We start from the raw sequence: 7,815 nt of genomic DNA on the forward strand, positions 1-7,815 counted from the left end.
TGAGCACTGCGTTGGATTTCCCCGAAGAGGAGAGGATGATGCAGCAAAGTAGCGTAAGTATTTCCCTCAGTTTTTGAGAACCAAGGTATCAATCCACTAGGAGGCTACGCACGAGTCCCTTGTACCTACACAAAAACAATAGCTCAACGCAACCAACGCGCTTAGGGTTTGTCAATCCCTTCACGGTCACTTACGAAAGTGAGATCTGATAGAGATGATAAATAATATTTTTGGTATTTTTGGTATAGAGATGCAAAGTAAAAAGTAAAAGCAAAATAAAAGCAAAGGAATAATAAAGTAATGGAGATTGATATGATGAGAAAGAGACCCAGGGGCCATAGGTTTCACTAGTAGCTTCTCTCAAGAGCATAAGTATTCTACGGTGGGTGAACAAATTACTGTTGAGCAATTGATAGAACTGAGCATAGTTATAAGAATATCTAGGTATGATCATGTATATAGGCATCACGTCCAAGACAAGTAGACCGACTCCTGCATGCATCTACTACTATTACTCCACTCATCGACCGCTATGCAGCATGCATCTAGAGTATTAAGTTAAAAATAGAGTAATGCCTTAAGCAAGATGACATGATGTAGAGGGATAGTTTCATGCAATACGATAAAAACCCCATCTTGTTATCCTCGATCGCAACGATACAATACGTGCCTTGCTGCCCCTTCTGTCACTGGGAAAGGACACCGCAAGATGGAACCCAAAGCTAAGAACTTCTCTCATGGCAAGAACAACCAATCTAGTAGGCCAAACCAAACTGATAATTCGAAGAGACTTGCAAAGATAACCAATCATACATAAAAAAATTCAAATAAGATTCAAATATTATTCATAGATAGACTTGATCATAAACCCACAATTCATCGGTCTCAACAAAACACACCGCAAAAAGAAGATTACATCGAATAGATCTCCGCGAGAGAGGGGGAGAACATTGTATTGAGATCCAAAAAGAGAGAAGAAGCCATCTAGCTACTAACTATGGACCCGTAGGTCTGAAGTAAACTACTCACACTTCATCGAAGAGGCTTGGATGATGATGTAGAAGCCCTCGGTGATCGATGCCCCTTCGGCGGAGCTCCGAAACAGGCCCCAAGATGGGATCTCATGGATACCGAAAGTTGCGGCGGTGGAATTAGGTTTTTGGCTCCGTATCTGATCGTTTGGGGGTACGTGGATATATATAGGAGGAAGAAGTACGTCGGTGGAGCAACAGGGGGCCCAGGAGGGTGGGGGGCGCGCCCCCCTACCTCGTGGCCCCCTGTTACCTGCCTTGACGTAGGGTCCAAATCTCCTGAGTTGTATTCGGTGAGAAAATCATGTTCCCGAAGGTTTCATTCCGTTTGGACTCCGTTTGATATTCCTTTCTTAGAAACCCTAAAGCAGGCAAAAAAATAGCAATTCTGTGCTGTGCCTCCAGTTAATAGGTTAGTCCCAAAAATAATATAAAAGTGGATAATAAAGCCCAATAATGTCCAAAACAGTAGATAATATAGCACGGAGCAATCAAAAATTATAGATACGTTGGAGACGTATCACCCCTCCATAGTTTACTCCTCCGGTCATAGCGTCGTAGTGCTTAGGCGAAGCCCTGCACGGAACACATCACCATCACCGTCATCACGCCGTCGTGCTGACGGAACTCTCCCTCGACCCTCTGCTGGATCAAGAGTTTAAGGGACGTCATCGAGCTGAACGTGTGTTGAACACTAAGGTGTCGTACGTTCAGTACTTGGATCGGTTGGATCGTGAAGACGTTCGACTACATGAACCGTGTTAACCTGACGCTTCCGCTTTTGGTCTACAAGGGTACGTGAACACACTCTCCCCCTCTCGTTGCTATGCATCTCCTAGATAGATCTTGCGTGATCATAGGATTTTTTTAAATTGCATGCTACGTTCCCCAGCAGTGGTATCAGATCCAGGTCTATGCATAGATGATATGGACGAGTAGAACACAAAGAGTTGTGGGCGATAACAGTCATACTGCTTACCACCAACGTCTTATTATGATTCAGCTGTATTATTGGATGAAGTGGCCCGGACGAACATTACATGGCCACGTTCATGAGACTGGTTCTACCGACGTGCTTTTGCACATAGGTGGCTGGCGGGTGTCCGTTTCTCCAATTTTAGTCGAACTGAGTTTGACTACGGCTGGTCCTTGTTGAAGGTTAAAATAGCACACTTGACGAAAAATCGTTGTGGTTTTAATGCGTACGTAAGAACGGTTCTCGCTAGAAGCCCGTAGCAGCCACGTAAAACTTGCAACAACAAAGTAGAGAACGTCCAACTTGTTTTTGCAGGGCATGTTGTGATGTAATATGGTCAAGACGTGATGAGATATAAATTGTTGTATGAGATGATCATGTTTTGTAGAAGTTACCGGCAACTGGCAGGAGCCTTATGGTTGTGGCTTTATTGTATGAAATGCAATCGCCATGTAATTGCTTTACTTTATCTCTCAGCGGTAGAGATAGTCGTAGAAGCAATAGTTGGCGAGACGACAACGACACTACGATGGAGATCAAGGTGTCAAGCCGGTGACGATGGAGATCATGACGGTGCTTTGGAGATGGAGATCAAAGGCACAAGATGATGATGGCCATATCATGTCACATATTTTGATTGCATGTGATGTTTATCTTTGATGCATCTTATTTTTCTTAGTTCGGCAGTAGCAAACATGATCCCTCACTAAATTTCAAGGTATAAGTGTTCTCCCTGAGTATGCACCGTTGCTACAATTCGTCGTGCCGAGACACCATGTGACGATCGGGTATGATAAGCTCTATGTTCACATACAACGGGTGCAAGCCAGTTTTGCATGTGCAGAATACTCAGGTTAAACTTGACGAGCCTAGCATATGCAGATATGGCCTCGGAACACTGTGACCGAAACGTCGAACGTGAATCATATAGCAAATATGATCAACATATAGAGATGTCCACCATTGAAAACTACTCCATCTCACATGATGATCGGACATGGTTTAGTTGATATGGATCACGCACTACTAGAAAAAGGGCTATAGATGGGATTGACACTAATGGCGCACCAGACAAGTGGTGCGCCATTAGTATATACTAATGGCGCACCACCTTCTGATGCGCCATTAGAGATGAAACTACTAATGGCGCACCTGGCACACGGTGCGCCATTAGTATCAAATTTTTTTTTGAACTAGTGCGCCTGTCCGAACATACTAATGGCGCATCCACAGGCAGTGCGCCATTACTAGTTGTAACTAGTAATGGCGCACCGGCCAGAGAGTGCGCCACTAATGTTGTTTTTTTTTTTTATTCCTTTTTTTGCAAAACTACTAATGGCGCACTCGCACGCGGTGCGCCATTACTAGTTTAAACTAGTAATGGCGCACCGTGGTGTAGTGCGCCACTAGTATGTTTTTTATTGCAAAACTACTAATGATGCACCACCAGGGGGTGCGCCATTAGTAACTTGGATTACTAATGGCGCATTTGTGGTTGGTGCGCCATTAGTAAGTGGGCAGCAACAAGATATTTTGGACAGCCTCTCCTTCCACACTCACTTTCTCCCCACTTCATTCTCTCCACCGTCTCCTCCTTGTCTCGGGTGCCTCCTCTTTTTCACCTCATTTCCAACTTAAATTCATTCAAATTAAGTGGTTAAGTTATCTTGTTTTGCTAGGTAAGTAAGGGCGGAAGCTATATTTATGTTGTTCTCCCTACAACAATGTGCACATGCACTTTTTATGGCCTAGCTAGATCTATGTATGTTCGTGGTGTTGCATATGTTTGTGGTTTTGCATATGTGTTTGTGTTTGGAGGTGTACCGGTATTTGAAATGCGATAGTTGCCAATATTTTGCCGGAATGTTGATTCATTTCCGTTTCGGCGAGAATTTTGGCATTAAGCATTCTTTTTGGTCCTATTTTTAGGGAAAGTCATGCCAAATTTTTTCTTGGTTCTAAAATATCGTTTTGCTCTACCCCGCAGGCGACCATGGTCCGCACGATGACCGAAGGCATCGTGAATAGGTTTTTGAGGTCCGCGAAGGCCGAGATGCTTCAAAAGAACCAGACGGAGATAAGATGTCCGTGTCGAAGATGCAAGCTGAATAGCCTTATTGCGGACCCGGATTCCGGGCAGGTGCGGGACCACCTGCTCTTGCGTGGTTTCATGGATGGCTATCGGTGGCAAGGTGATGAAGATGACTACGAAGTCATCCATGGGGGCCGGGCAAGAAATGAGGAAGGGCAGCAAGACAACCACCGCTACTCGGGCGGGCGAGAAGACGAAGAATCCCCAGGAAATGATCACGACGGTGATGATGTACACATTCATCATGTAGAAGAAGATGCAGGACATGATGATGATGCTGGCGGAGCAGACGAAGCTGGACCATCGATGGGCTGGGTGCAGGACCCTCATATTCAAGAGCTGCTTCTCAAGCAGATGGATAACGCAAGAGCTGCCGCCCGAGAGAAAGCCAAGATGGATCAACTTGAGTTAGACGCGGTTACTCCATTGTATGAAGGATGCAGGCCCGAGGATACCCGCCTGAAAGTAACGCTCATGGCTCTGGAGATGAAGGTAAAACACAAAATGACCGACGCATGCTTCGACGAGAACATGTCATTCTGGCACGAACGTCTTCCCAAGGGGAACAAGTGCCCGACCAGTTTGGAGGAGGCGAAGAAAATCGTGTGTCCTCTGGATTTACCGCACGTGAAATACCATGTGTGCATGAACAATTGCATCATTTATCGGGACGAGCACGCGGAGTCTACCATATGTCCGGTGTGCGGTGTCACTCGATACAAGAAGAGGAAGAAAGCTCCTCGAAAAGTGGTGTGGTACTTTCCGATCACTCCTCGTCTGCAGCGGTATTTCGCGGACCCTAAGGTAGCAAAGCTCCTGCGTTGGCACGCGGATAGGGAGGAGAAGAAGCGAGAAGATGACGCAAATGATCCGGAGATAGATAAAAAAGACAAGATGCTGAGTCACCCTAAGGATGCGAGCCAGTGGCAAGCGTTGAACTTCGAATACCCAGAATTTGGGAACGATAGAAGGAACATCGTGCTGGGCGCGAGCACCGATGGAGTCAATCCGTCTGGCAGCCAGAGAAGCACACATAGCACCTGGCCTGTGTTCGTGTGGATGTACAACCTTCCCCCCTGGTTGTGCATGAAGAGGAAGTACATTCACATGAGTATGCTAATTGAAGGGCCGAAACAACCAGGGAACGACATCAATCTGTATCTGGGGCTGCTGAAAGAGGAGATTGACACGCTGTGGAAAACGCCAGCCAATACGTGGGACGCCGCAGAGAAAGAATATTTCCCTATGAGAGCCGCACTGCTCACGACGGTGCACGACTATCTCGGTTACGGATATCTTGCGGGGCAGGTAGTCCACGGATTTTCTGGATGCGTAAGGTGCATGGATGACACAACGTATCGCCAGCTAGATAGAGATCCCGGGTCTTCGAAAACCGTGTTCATGGGACATCGAAGGTGGCTTCGCGACGATGACCCGTGGAGGAAACGCAAGGATCTGTTCGATGGTCAAACCGAACCCCGAAAACGCCCGTGTACGAGGAGCGGCGAGGAAATAGACAAGCTGTTGAAAAATTGGAAAGATTGCCCACTGCCGGGAAAGAAGCAAAAGGCGCCAGAGCCGCTGCTGAAGGTATGGAAAACGAGGTCTGTTTTCTGGGACTTGTCGTACTGGAAGATCCACCGTGTGCCTCATAGCCTTGATGTCATGCATATCACGAAGAACGTGTGCGAGAGTCTGCTTGGTACCCTGCTCAACATGCCAGAGAGGACCAAAGATGGGCCCAAAGCAAGGGCAGACTTGAAATCAATGGGCATCAGGCAGGAGCTTCACGCTATATATGATGATGATGATGATGATGGTGATGATGAGGCGAAGCAGGACACAGAAAGTCGTCGCAAAGGCAAAAAGGCCAAGAAGACCGGAAATGACTACCCTCCCGCGTGCTTCACTCTAAGTCAGGAGGAGATCGAGCAGTTTTTCACCTGCCTCCTAGGAGTAAAACTTCCTTATGGTTACGCGGGGAAGATAAGCAGATACCTAGACCCAGCGAAGCAGAAGTTCAGCGGGATGAAGTCTCACGACTGTCACGTGCTGATGACGCAGATACTTCCAGTTGCAATCCGTGGGATCATGGACGTGCACGTCCGTGAAACGCTATTTGGCCTATGCAACTTCTTCGACGTCATCTCTCGGAAGTCGATTGGCGTGAGGCAACTCAGAAGTCTACAGGAAGAGATCGTGGTGATACTATGCGAGCTTGAGATGTACTTCCCGCCCGCATTCTTCGACGTTATGGTGCATCTGCTGGTCCATATAGTGGAGGATATCATCCAACTCGGGCCGACGTTCCTGCACAGCATGATGCCGTTCGAAAGGATGAATGGTGTCATCAAAGGATACGTTCGCAACATGTCACGTCCAGAGGGAAGCATAGCCAGGGGCTTTCTGACCGAAGAGTGCATCTCCTACTGCACGAATTATCTAGGCATCGAGAACCCCGTTGGTCTGCCCGTCAACAGGCACCTCAGCAGGCTCGCTGGATGGGGTCACCGTGAGGGTCGCCGTGAAATGCATGTCGACTTCGAGGGTCGACTCGCCGACTTTGAAAGAGCAAACCTAGTCGCGCTAAAACACATAGACGTGGTCGATCCTTGGGTGGTAGAGCACAAAACCTTTATTTAGAAGACGTACAATGACAGAGGCCAACAGAGGACGGACGGAGATATACTCAAAGAGCACAACTCATGTTTCACGCGTTGGTTCAAGCAGAAGCTTCTGTCGTACCCTTTACATGAGGATTCTTCCGCGGAAGAACAACTCATATTCGCCTTGTCACAGGGCGCCGAGCACAACCTGATGACCTATGAGGCGTACGATATCAACGGCTACACATTCTACACCGAGGCCAAGGACATGAAGAGCGATGGTTATCAGAACTCCGGGGTAACGATGGAATCCTACACCGGTAACGACAAGGACAGATACTACGGAAGGATCGAGGAGATCTGGGAGCTGAGCTACGCTGGAGAGAAGGTCCCGATGTTCCGTGTCAGATGGGCCAAGAACGTCATAAAAGAAGACCGGTATTTCACCACCATGGTTATACTCGAAGCCAAATCCAAGACCGCGGGCGCAAACGTCACCGCGAAAAATGAGCCATGGGTACTGGCTTCCCAAGTGGACCAATGCTTCTTCATTACCGACCCGCCAAAGCCCAGTCGTGTTGTCGTGAGGAGAGGCAAAAGGAAGATCATCGGAATGGATGGAGTAGCCAATGAGCAAGACTTCGACAAGTACGGCGACCCGAGGATCGAACATGACAACGATGATGAAGTAGCAGCATACACCACAAGAAGAAGCAGGACCACCCTACCTAAAGGACGTCCGTTCCATAGAAGAACTCCATTTGCGAAAAAGAAGGGCAAGAAGATTGTGAACAGATAGCTAGCTAAGATTGATTGTATTTAAATCGTAGACTTCATTTCTCGATTATATTTCATGGGTACTTTTTGAACTATCATGAATATTTTTTAATTTCATGGACACTCGATCTCGATCCTCCTCCATCTCGATCGCTATCCCACCTCGCCAGATCCGGTCCACCGGCCGCCGCCGCCGACCGCCCGCACCCTCTCGATTCTCCTACTCAACCGCCGCCGCCGACCCCTCGCACCCCAGATCCGGTCCACCGGCCACCGCCGCCGACCGCCCGCACTCTCTCGATTCCCCTACTCAACCGCCGCCGCCGACCCCCC

Source organism: Triticum aestivum, chromosome 3A, assembly GCF_018294505.1.
Source record: "Triticum aestivum cultivar Chinese Spring chromosome 3A, IWGSC CS RefSeq v2.1, whole genome shotgun sequence".
Classification (NCBI taxonomy): Eukaryota; Viridiplantae; Streptophyta; class Magnoliopsida; order Poales; family Poaceae; genus Triticum; species Triticum aestivum.